Source organism: Oncorhynchus masou, chromosome 6 (genome assembly GCF_036934945.1).
Source record: "Oncorhynchus masou masou isolate Uvic2021 chromosome 6, UVic_Omas_1.1, whole genome shotgun sequence".
NCBI classification, from domain to species: Eukaryota; Metazoa; Chordata; class Actinopteri; order Salmoniformes; family Salmonidae; genus Oncorhynchus; species Oncorhynchus masou.
The window spans coordinates 2880817-2891981 of NC_088217.1; positions in this window are offsets into that span (position 1 = coordinate 2880817).

An 11165-nucleotide genomic window follows, 5' to 3' on the forward strand; every position below is an offset into this window, starting at 1 on the left:
CAGTCTCACCCTTGTGTGTCCCAGTCTCAGCCTTGTATGTCCCAGTTGTGTGTCCCAGTCTCACTCTTGTGTGTCCCAGTCTCACCCCCAGTCTGTTGTGTGTCCCAGTCTCAGCCTTGTGTGTCTTGTTGTGTCCCAGTCTCAGCCTTGTATGTCCCCTTGTAGTCCCAGTCTCACCCTTGTGTGTCCCAGTCTCGCCTTGTGACTACACTTCCCTTCCTTCTCTCTCCTTCCTTCTCTCTCTCGGCCTGAGGACCTCCCTGCCCCCACTTTTTCCTGGATCTTCTACAGGTGTCGTCCCTTTCTCTCCCTGTTCCACATCTCTTGACACTTATTTTTAACCATTGTTCTTATTAACCCCTTGGCGTCTGCTTTACTGATTGACAATTTCATGTCAACATTAGGATGTTTAAGAGCCTGCTTGGTGATACCATCCACCTCCTCATTCCTCTCTACTCAAATCAAATCAAATGTTATTGGTCACAAACACATGGTTAGCAGATGTTATTGCGGGTGTAGTGAAATGCATTTGCTTCTAGTTCTGACAGTGCAGCAATATCTAACAAGTAATATCTAAACAAAAAAAATCACAACATACACCCAATACACACAAATCTAAGTATAGGAATGGAATTAAGAATATATCAATATATGGACAGAGCAATGTCATAACAGTATAACTTTAGACCGTCCCCTCGCCCATACCCGGGCGCAAAACAGGGACCCTCTGCACACATCAACAACAGTCACCCACGTAGCATCGTTACCCATCCCTCCACAAAAGCCGCGGCCCTTGCAGAGCAAGGGGAAACACTACTTCAAGGTCTCAGAGCAAGTGACGTCACCGATTGAAATGCTATTTAGCGCACCGCTAACTAGCTAGCCGTTACAACAGCATAGACTAGGATACAGTAGAATAATATAGTATACAGTATATGCATATGAGCTGGTACACAGAGGAACATCACAAATACCCCCCCGTCTGTTTCACCCTGTACAAACACTGCAAAACCTCATACAATACATCCTGTCTGCTCTGAGACACAAATGCATTAAAACTCATCAGTGCTGCAGATAACATGGGGTTTGGAGGATGGGTTTTTAGTGCTGCACAGTAATCAGAGCAGATCACTACTCTATCTGGCCTCACCTCCTCCTCCACACTCTGCAGCCAATAGTATGGCCAACAACTCCATTGTGTAAACAGATAAATTATCCATTGCTTGTTTTCGTCACTGTCACCTCAAAACTCAGGAACACTGAAAGCTGCTCCTGTCCTCCCTGTTTTGGGGTCCTTAGATCCATCTGTGAATATATTAAAGAAAGGATGGTATTGTGTTGTTACATGTTCACTTACAACTGAATCTACTCATTCCTCAACATCTCTTACCCTCTCAAGCAACCCTAGATCTATCACTGGTTGAGGGAGAAACCAGGGTGGGATAGCAGGAAGAACCACAGAGGGGCTCACCTCCCTCCCATTCAACCCCATCTCTCTCGTCATGCCAACACCCTTTGCCCTTCTTCCCTGACCGAATCAGCTGTACTGTGGTGCCAGCCAACAGTGAGTGAGTGAGTGAGTGAGTGAGTGAGTGAGTGAGTGAGTGAGTGAGTGAGTGAGTGAGTGAGTGAGTGTGTGTGTGTGTGTGAGTGAGTGTGTGTGCGTGCCCATGTCTCCCTGGTGTGGTGAGTGGTGGTGCTCTAATGGCATTTGCTGTCCCCCTAATCAGTGGCTGCTCCCAGGGCCATGGGCAGGGTGGGCAGAGGAGAGACCTTCAGCCCATGGCCCTAAACACCACTTTGTGCTCCTCTCACTTGTCACATAGTCAGGGGAGCTATGACAACAACCTAACACACACACTCAGAGCCAATACCTCCCATGTTAGCTGTGGGTGTGCCCATGAGACTGGAATGTTGGGTGAGAGAGAGGCCGGTTGAGGTTGGTAGGGGTAGTGTAGTACAGAAAGTGTTCTATGCCGAAGCAGTGAAGAGAGCGGTAGAGGGAGATGGGTACAGGGTGAGGATCCTGAGAGGATTCCTGAGAGGAGGCAGAGAGACAGTGATGGGAAGAATATGTGCTTCAGTAAGCTGGGATTTTTAGCATTCATAGCCATGGTTGTCAATTGTACTGTAGAAATGGATCAGAAGTCAAAGAAAATAGAGGTTGGATTGGCAGCAGCAGAGAAGTCTTTGGGATTGTGAAGATTTACTGCAGAACAGCTGCAAGGGGTGTTGAGTGGGTGGGAGGGTTATATAGTGGAATGGGTGGTGGGGTTATACAGTGGAATGGCTTAAAAAGTGGAATTGGTGGTGGGTTTTAGTGGACTGGGTGGTGGGGTTATATAGTGGAATGGGTGGTAGGGTTATATAGTGGAATGGGTGGTAGGGTTAAATTGTGGAATGGGTGGTAGGGTTATATAGTAGAATGGGTGGTGGGGTTATATATCTGTGGAATGGGTGGTAGGGTTATATAGTGGAATGGGTGGTAGGGTTATATTGTAGAATGGGTGGTGGGGTTATATAGTGGAATGGGTGGTGGGGTTATATAGTGGAAGGGGTGGTAGGGTTATATAGTGGAATTGGTGGTGGGGTTAAATAGTGGAATGGGTGGTAGGGTTAAATAGTGGAATGGGTGGTGGGGTTAAATAGTGGAATGGGTGGTGGGTTATATAGTGGAATGGGTGTTAGGGTTAAATAGTGGAATGGGTGGTAGGGTTATATAGTGGAATGGGTGGTGGGGTTATATAGTGGAATGGGTGGTGGAGTTATATAGTGGAATGGCTTAAATAGTGGAATGGGTGGTGGGTTTTAGTGGAATGGGTGGTGGGGTTATATAGTGGAATGGGTGGTGGGGTTATATAGTGGAATGGGTGGTAGGGTTATATGGTGGAATGGCTTAAATAGTGGAATGGGTGGTGGGGTTAAATAGTGGAACGGTGGCTTAAATAGTGGAATGGGTGGTAGGGTTAAATAGTGGAATGGGGTGGGGGTTATATAGTGGAATGGGTGGTGGGGTTATATAGTGGAATGGCTTAAATAGTGGAATGGGTGGTGGGTTAAATAGTGGAATGGGTGGTGGGGTTATATAGTGGAATGGGTGGTGGGGTTATATAGTGGAATGGGTGGTGGGGTTAAATAGTGGAATGGGTGGTGGGGTTATATAGTGGAATGGGTCGTAGGGTTATATAGTGGAATGGGTGGTGGGGTTAAATAGTAGAATGGGTGGTGGGGTTATAAAAGTGGAATGGGTGGTAGGGTTATATAGAGGAATGTGTGGTAGGGCTATATAGTGGAATGGGTTTTTAGGGTTATATGGTGGAATGGGTGGTACGGTTATATACTGGAATGGGTGGTGGGGTTATATAGTGGAATGGGTGGTGGGGTTATATGGTAGAATGGGTGGTAGGGTTATATAGTGGAATAGGTGGTGGGGTTAAATGGTGGAATGGGTGGTGGGGTTATATAGTGGAATGGGAAGTATAGGTTATATAGTGGAATGGGTGGTAGGGTTATATAGTGGAATTGGTGGTAGGGTTATATAGTGGAATGGGTGGTAGGGTTATATAGTGGAATGGGTGGTGGAGCTATATAGTGGAGTGGATTGTGAGGGTTAAATGGTGGAATGGGTGGTAGGGTTATATAGTGGAATGGGTGGTGGGGTTATATAGTGGAATGGGTGGTGGGGTTATAAAGTGAAATTCGGTGGTGGGGTTAAATGGTGGAATGGGTGGTGGGTTAAATAGTGGAATGGGTGGTGGGGTTAAATAGTGGAATGGGTGGTGGAGTTAAATAGTGGAATGGGTGGTGGGGTGAAATGGTGGAATGGGTGATGGGGTTATATAGTGGAATGGGTGGTGGGGTTATATGGTGGAATGGGTGGTGGGGTTATATGGTAGAATGGGTGGTAGGGCTAAATAGTGGAATGGGTGGTGGGGTTATATAGTGGAATGGGTGGTGGGGTTATATAGTGGAATGGGTGGTGGGGTTAAATAGTGGAATGGCTTAAATAGTGGAATGGGTGGTGGGTTTTAGTGGAATTGGTGGAGGGTTATATAGTGGAATGGTTGGTAGGGTTATATAGTGGAATGGATTAAATAGTGGAATGGGTGGTGGGTTCAATAGTGGAATGGGTGGTAGGGTTAAATAGTGGAATGGGTGGTGGGGTTATATCGTGTAATGGGTGGTGGGGTTAAATAGTGGAATGGGTGGTGGGTTAAATAGTGGAATGGGTGGTGGGGTTATATAGTGGAATGGGTGGTGGGGTTAAATAGTGGAATGGGTGGTGGGGTTATATCGTGGAATGGGTGGTAAATTAAATATGGAATGGGTGGTGGGGTTAAATAGTGGAATGGGTGGTGGGTTAAATAGTGGAATGGGTGGTGGGGTTATATAGTGGAATGGGTGGTGGGGTTAAATAGTGGAATGGGTGGTGGGGTTATATAGTGGAATGGGTGGTAGGGTTAAATAGTGGAATGGGTGGTGGGGTTAAATAGTGGAATGGGTGGTGGGGTTAAATAGTGGAATAGGGTGGTGGGTTAAATAGTGGAATGGGTGGTGGGGTTATATAGTGGAATGGGTGGTGGGGTTAAATAGTGGAATGGGTGGTGGGGTTATATAGTGGAATGGGTCGTAGGGTTATATAGTGGAATGGGTGGTGGGGTTAAATAGTAGAATGGGTGGGGTAGTTATACAGTGGAATGGGTGGTAGGGTTATATAGAGGAATGGGTGGTAGGGTTATATAGTGGAATGGGTGGTGGGGTTATAAAGTGGAATGGGTGGTAGGGTTATATAGAGGAATGGGTGGTAGGGCTATATAGTGGAATGGGTTTTTAGGGTTATATGGTGGAATGGGTGGTACGGTTATATACTGGAATGGGTGGTGGGGTTATATAGTGGAATGGGTGGTGGGGTTATATGGTAGAATGGGTGGTAGGGTTATATAGTGGAATAGGTGGTGGGGTTAAATGGTGGAATGGGTGGTGGGGTTATATAGTGGAATGGGTGGTAAGGTTATATAGTGGAATGGGTGGTAGGGTTATATAGTGGAATTGGTGGTAGGGTTATATAGTGGAATGGGTGGTAGGGTTATATAGTGGAATGGGTGGTGGAGCTATATAGTGGAGTGGGTGGGAGGGTTAAATGGTGGAATGGGTGGTGGGGTTATATAGTGGAATGGGTGGTGGGGTTATATAGTGGAATGGGTGGTGGGGTTAAATGGTGGAATGGGTGGTGGGGTTAAATAGTGGAATGGGTGGTGGGGTTAAATAGTGGAATGGGTGGTGGAGTGAAATAGTGGAATGGGTGGTGGGGTGAAATGGTGGAATGGGTGATGCGGTTATATAGTGGAATGGGTGGTGGGGTTATATGGTGGAATGGGTGGTGGGGTTATATGGTAGAATGGGTGGTAGGGCTAAATAGTGGAATGGGTGGTGGGGTTATATAGTGGAATGGGTGGTGGGGTTATATAGTGGAATGGGTGGTGGGGTTATATAGTGGAATGGGTGGTGGGGTTAAATAGTGGAATGGCTTAAATAGTGGAATGGGTGGTGGGTTTTAGTGGAATTGGTGGAGGGGTTATATAGTGGAATGGTTGGTAGGGTTATATAGTGGAATGGATTAAATAGTGGAATGGGTGGTGGGTTCAATAGTGGAATGGGTGGTAGGGTTAAATAGTGGAATGGGTGGTAGGGTTATATAGTGGAATGGGTGGTGGGGTTATATCGTGTAATGGGTGGTGGGGTTAAATAGTGTAATGGGTGGTGGGGTTAAATGGTGGAATGGGTGGTGGGGTTATATAGTGGAATGGGTGGTGGGGTTATATATTGGAATGGGTGGTGGGGTTATATAGTGGAATGGGTGGTGGGGTTATATAGTGGAATGGGTGGTGGGGTTATATAGTGGAATGGGTGGTGGGGTTAAATAGTGGAATGGGTGGTGGGGTTATATATTGGAATGGGTGGTGGGGTTATATAGTGGAATGGGTGGTGGGTTATATAGTGGAATGGGTGGTGGGGTTAAATAGTGGAATGGGTGGTGGGGTTATATATTGGAATGGGTGGTGGGGTTATATAGTGGAATGGGTGGTGGGGTTATATATTGGAATGGGTGGTGGGGTTATATAGTGGAATGGGTGGTGGGGTTATATAGTGGAATGGGTGGTGGGGTTATATAGTGGAATGGGTGGTGGGGTTAAATAGTGGAATGGGTGGTGTGGTTTTATAGTGGAATGTCTTAAATGGTGGAATGGGTGGTAGGGTTATATAGTGCAATGGGTGATGGAGTTATATGGTAGAATGGGTGGTGGAGTTATATGCTAGAATGGGTGGTAGGGCTAAATAGTGGAATTGGTGGTGGGTTTTAGTGGACTGGGTGGTGGGGTTATATAGTGGAATGGGTGGTAGGGTTATATAGTGGAATGGGTGGTAGGGTTAAATTGTGGAATGGGTGGTAGGGTTATATAGTAGAATGGGTGGTGGGGTTATATAGTGGAATGGGTGGTAGGGTTATATAGTGGAATGGGTGGTAGGGTTATATTGTAGAATGGGTGGTGGGGTTATATAGTGGAATGGGTGGTGGGGTTATATAGTGGAAGGGGTGGTAGGGTTATATAGTGGAATTGGTGGTGGGGTTAAATAGTGGAATGGGTGGTAGGGTTAAATAGTGGAATGGGTGGTGGGGTTAAATAGTGGAATGGGTGGTGGGGTTATATAGTGGAATGGGTGTTAGGGTTAAATAGTGGAATGGGTGGTAGGGTTATATAGTGGAATGGGTGGTGGGGTTATATAGTGGAATGGGTGGTGGAGTTATATAGTGGAATGGCTTAAATAGTGGAATGGGTGGTGGGTTTTAGTGGAATGGGTGGTGGGGTTATATAGTGGAATGGGTGGTGGGGTTATATAGTGGAATGGGTGGTGAGGGTTAATGGTGGAATGGCTTAAATAGTGGAATGGGTGGTGGGGTTAAATAGTGGAATGGCTTAAATAGTGGAATGGGTGGTAGGGTTAAATAGTGGAATGGGGTGTTAGGGTTATATAGTGGAATGGGTGGTGGGGTTATACAGTGGAATGGCTTAAAAAGTGGAATTGGTGGTGGGTTTTAGTGGACTGGGTGGTGGGGTTATATAGTGGAATGGGTGGTAGGGTTATATAGTAGAATGGGTGGTGGGGTTATATAGTGGAATGGGTGGTAGGGTTATATAGTGGAATGGGTGGTAGGGTTAAATTGTGGAATGGGTGGTGGGGATATATAGTGGACTGGTGGTAGGGTTATATTGTAGAATGGGTGGTGGGGTTATATAGTGGAATGGGTGGTGGGGTTATATAGTGGAAGGGGTGGTAGGGTTATATAGTGGAATTGGTGGTGGGGTTAAATAGTGGAATGGGTGGTAGGGTTAAATAGTGGAATGGGTGGTGGGGTTAAATAGTGGAATGGGTGGTGGGGTTATATAGTGGAATGGGTGTTAGGGTTAAATAGTGGAATGGGTGGTAGGGTTATATAGTGGAATGGGTGGTGGGGTTATATAGTGGAATGGGTGGTGGAGTTATATAGTGGAATGGCTTAAATAGTGGAATGGGTGGTGGGTTTTAGTGGAATGGGTGGTGGGGTTATATAGTGGAATGGGTGGTAGGGTTATATGGTGGAATGGCTTAAATAGTGGAATGGGTGGTGGGGTTAAATAGTGGAATGGCTTAAATCGTGGAATGGGTGGTGGGTTAAATAGTGGAATGGGTGGTGGGGTTATATAGTGGAATGGGTGGTGGGGTAAATAGTGGAATGGGGTGGTAGGGTTAAATAGTGGAATGGGTGGTGGGGTTATATAGTGGAATGGCTTAAATAGTGGAATGGGTGGTGGGTTAAATAGTGGAATGGGTGGTGGGGTTATATAGTGGAATGGGTGGTGGGGTTAAATAGTGGAATGGGTGGTGGGGTTATATAGTGTAATGGGTCGTAGGGTTATATAGTGGAGTGGGTGGTGGGGTTAAATAGTAGAATGGGTGGTGGGGTTATAAAGTGGAATGGGTGGTAGGGTTATATAGAGGAATGGGTGGTAGGGTTATATAGTGGAATGGGTGGTGGGGTTATAAAGTGGAATGGGTGGTAGGGTTATATAGAGGAATGGGTGGTAGGGCTATATAGTGGAATGGGTTTTTAGGGTTATATGGTGGAATGGGTGGTACGGTTATATACTGGAATGGGTGGTGGGGTTATATAGTGGAATGGGTGGTGGGGTTATATGGTAGAATGGGTGGTAGGGTTATATAGTGGAATAGGTGGTGGGGTTAAATGGTGGAATGGGTGGTGGGGTTATATAGTGGAATGGGTGGTAAGGTTATATAGTGGAATAGGTGGTAGGGTTATATAGTGGAATTGGTGGTAGGGTTATATAGTGGAATGGGTGGTAGGGTTATATAGTGGAATGGGTGGTGGAGCTATATAGTGGAGTGGGTGGGAGGGTTAAATGGTGGAATGGGTGGTAGGGTTATATAGTGGAATGGGTGGTGGGGTTATATAGTGGAATGGGTGGTGGGGTTATAAAGTGAAATTCGGTGGTGGGGTTAAATGGTGGAATGGGTGGTGGGGTTAAATAGTGGAATGGGTGGTGGGGTTAAATAGTGGAATGGGTGGTGGAGTTAAATAGTGGAATGGGTGGTGGGGTTAAATGGTGGAATGGGTGATGGGGTTATATTGTGGAATGGGTGGTGGGGTTATATGGTGGAATGGGTGGTGGGGTTATATGGTAGAATGGGTGGTAGGGCTAAATAGTGGAATGGGTGGTGGGGTTATATAGTGGAATGGGTGGTGGGGTTATATAGTGGCATGGGTGGTGGGGTTAAATAGTGGAATGGCTTAAATAGTGGAATGGGTGGTGGGTTTTAGTGGAATTGGTGGACGAGTTATATAGTGGAATGGTTGGTAGGGTTATATAGTGGAATGGATTAAATAGTGGAATGGGTGGTGGGTTCAATAGTGGAATGGGTGGTAGGGTTAAATAGTGGAATGGGTGGTAGGGTTATATAGTGGAATGGGTGGTGGGGTTATATCGTGTAATGGGTGGTGGGGTTAAATAGTGTAATGGGTGGTGGGGTTAAATGGTGTAATGGGTGGTGGGGTTAAATAGTGTAATGGGTGGTGGGGTTAAATGGTGGAATGGGTGGTGGGGTTATATAGTGGAATGGGTGGTGGGGTTATATATTGGAATGGGTGGTGGGGTTATATAGTGGAATGGGTGGTGGGGTTATATAGTGGAATGGGTGGTGGGGTTATATAGTGGAATGGGTGGTGGGGTTAAATAGTGGAATGGGTGGTGGGGTTATATATTGGAATGGGTGGTGGGGTTATATGGTAGAATGGGTGGTGGAGTTATATGGTAGAATGGGTGGTAGGGCTAAATAGTGGAATGGGTGGTGGGGTTATATAGTGGAATGTGTGGTAGGGTTAAATAGTGCAATGGCTTAAATAGTGGAATGAGTGGTGGAGTTAAATAGTGGAATGGCTTAAATAGTGGAATGGGTGGTGGGGTTAAATATTGGAATGGGTGGTGGGATTAAATAGTGGAAAGGCTTAAATAGTGGAATGGGTGGTGGGGTTAAATAGTGGAATGGGTGGTGGGGTTAAATAGTGGAATGGGTGGAGGGGTTAAATAGTGGAATGGGTGGTGGGGTTATATAGTGGAATGGGTGGTGGGGTTAAATAGTGGAATGGCTTAAATAGTGGAATGGGTGTGGATTAAATAGTGGAATGGCTAAAATAGTGGAATGGGTGGTGGGGTTAAATAGTGGAATGAGTGGTGGAGTTAAATAGTGGAATGGCTTAAATAGTGGAATGGGTGGTGGGGTTATATAGTGGAATGGGTGGTGGAGTTATATGGTAGAATGGGTGGTAGGGCTAAATAGTGGAATGGGTGGTGGGGTTATATAGTGGAATGTGTGGTAGGGTTAAATAGTGCAATGGCTTAAATAGTGGAATGAGTGGTGGAGTTAAATAGTGGAATGGCTTAAATAGTGGAATGGGTGGTGGGGTTAAATATTGGAATGGGTGGTGGGATTAAATAGTGGAAAGGCTTAAATAGTGGAATGGGTGGTGGGGTTAAATAGTGGAATGGGTGGTGGGGTTAAATAGTGGAATGGGTGGAGGGGTTAAATAGTGGAATGGGTGGTGGGGTTATATAGTGGAATGGGTGGTGGGGTTAAATAGTGGAATGGCTTAAATAGTGGAATGGGTGTGGATTAAATAGTGGAATGGCTAAAATAGTGGAATGGGTGGTGGGGTTAAATAGTGGAATGAGTGGTGGAGTTAAATAGTGGAATGGCTTAAATAGTGGAATGGGTGGTGGGGTTATATAGTGGAATGGGTGGTGGGGTTTTATAGTGGAATGGCTTAAATATTGGAATGGGTGGTGGGGTTAAATAGTGGAATGGGTGGTGGGGTTAAATAGTGGAATGGGTGGTGGGGTTAAATAGTGGAATGGGTGGTGGGGTTAAATAGTGGAATGGGTGGTGGGGTTATATAGTGGAATGGGTGCTGGGGTTAAATAGTGGAATGGGTGGTGGGGTTATATAGTGGAATGGGTGGTGGGGTTATATAGTGGAATGGGTGGTGGTGTTATATAGTGGAATGGGTGATGGGGTTAAATAGTGGAATGGGTGGTGGGGGGTTAAAGAGTGAAATGGGTGGTAGGGTTATATAGTGGAATGGCTTAAATAGTGGAATGGGTGGTGGGTTAAATAGTGGAATTGGTGGTGGGTTTTAGTGGAATGGGTGACAGGATTATATAGTGGAATTGGTGGTGGTGTTAAATAGTGGAATGGGTGGAAGGGTTATATAGTGGAATGGGTGGTAGGGTTATATAGTGGAATGGGTGGTATGGTTTTATAGTGGAATGTGTGGTGGTGTTAAATAGTGGAATGCTTTAAATAGTGGAATGGGTGGTGGGTTTTAGTGGAATGGGTGGAGGGGTTATATAGTAGAATGGTTGGTAGGGTTATAAAGTGGAATGGATTAAATAGTGGAATGGGTGGTGGGTTCAATAGTGGAATGGGTGGTAGGGTTAAATAGTGGAATGGGTGGTAGGGTAATATAGTGGAATGGGTGGTGGGGTTATATCGTGTAATGGGTGGTGGGGTTAAATAGTGTAATGGGTGGTGGGGTTAAATGGAGGAATGGG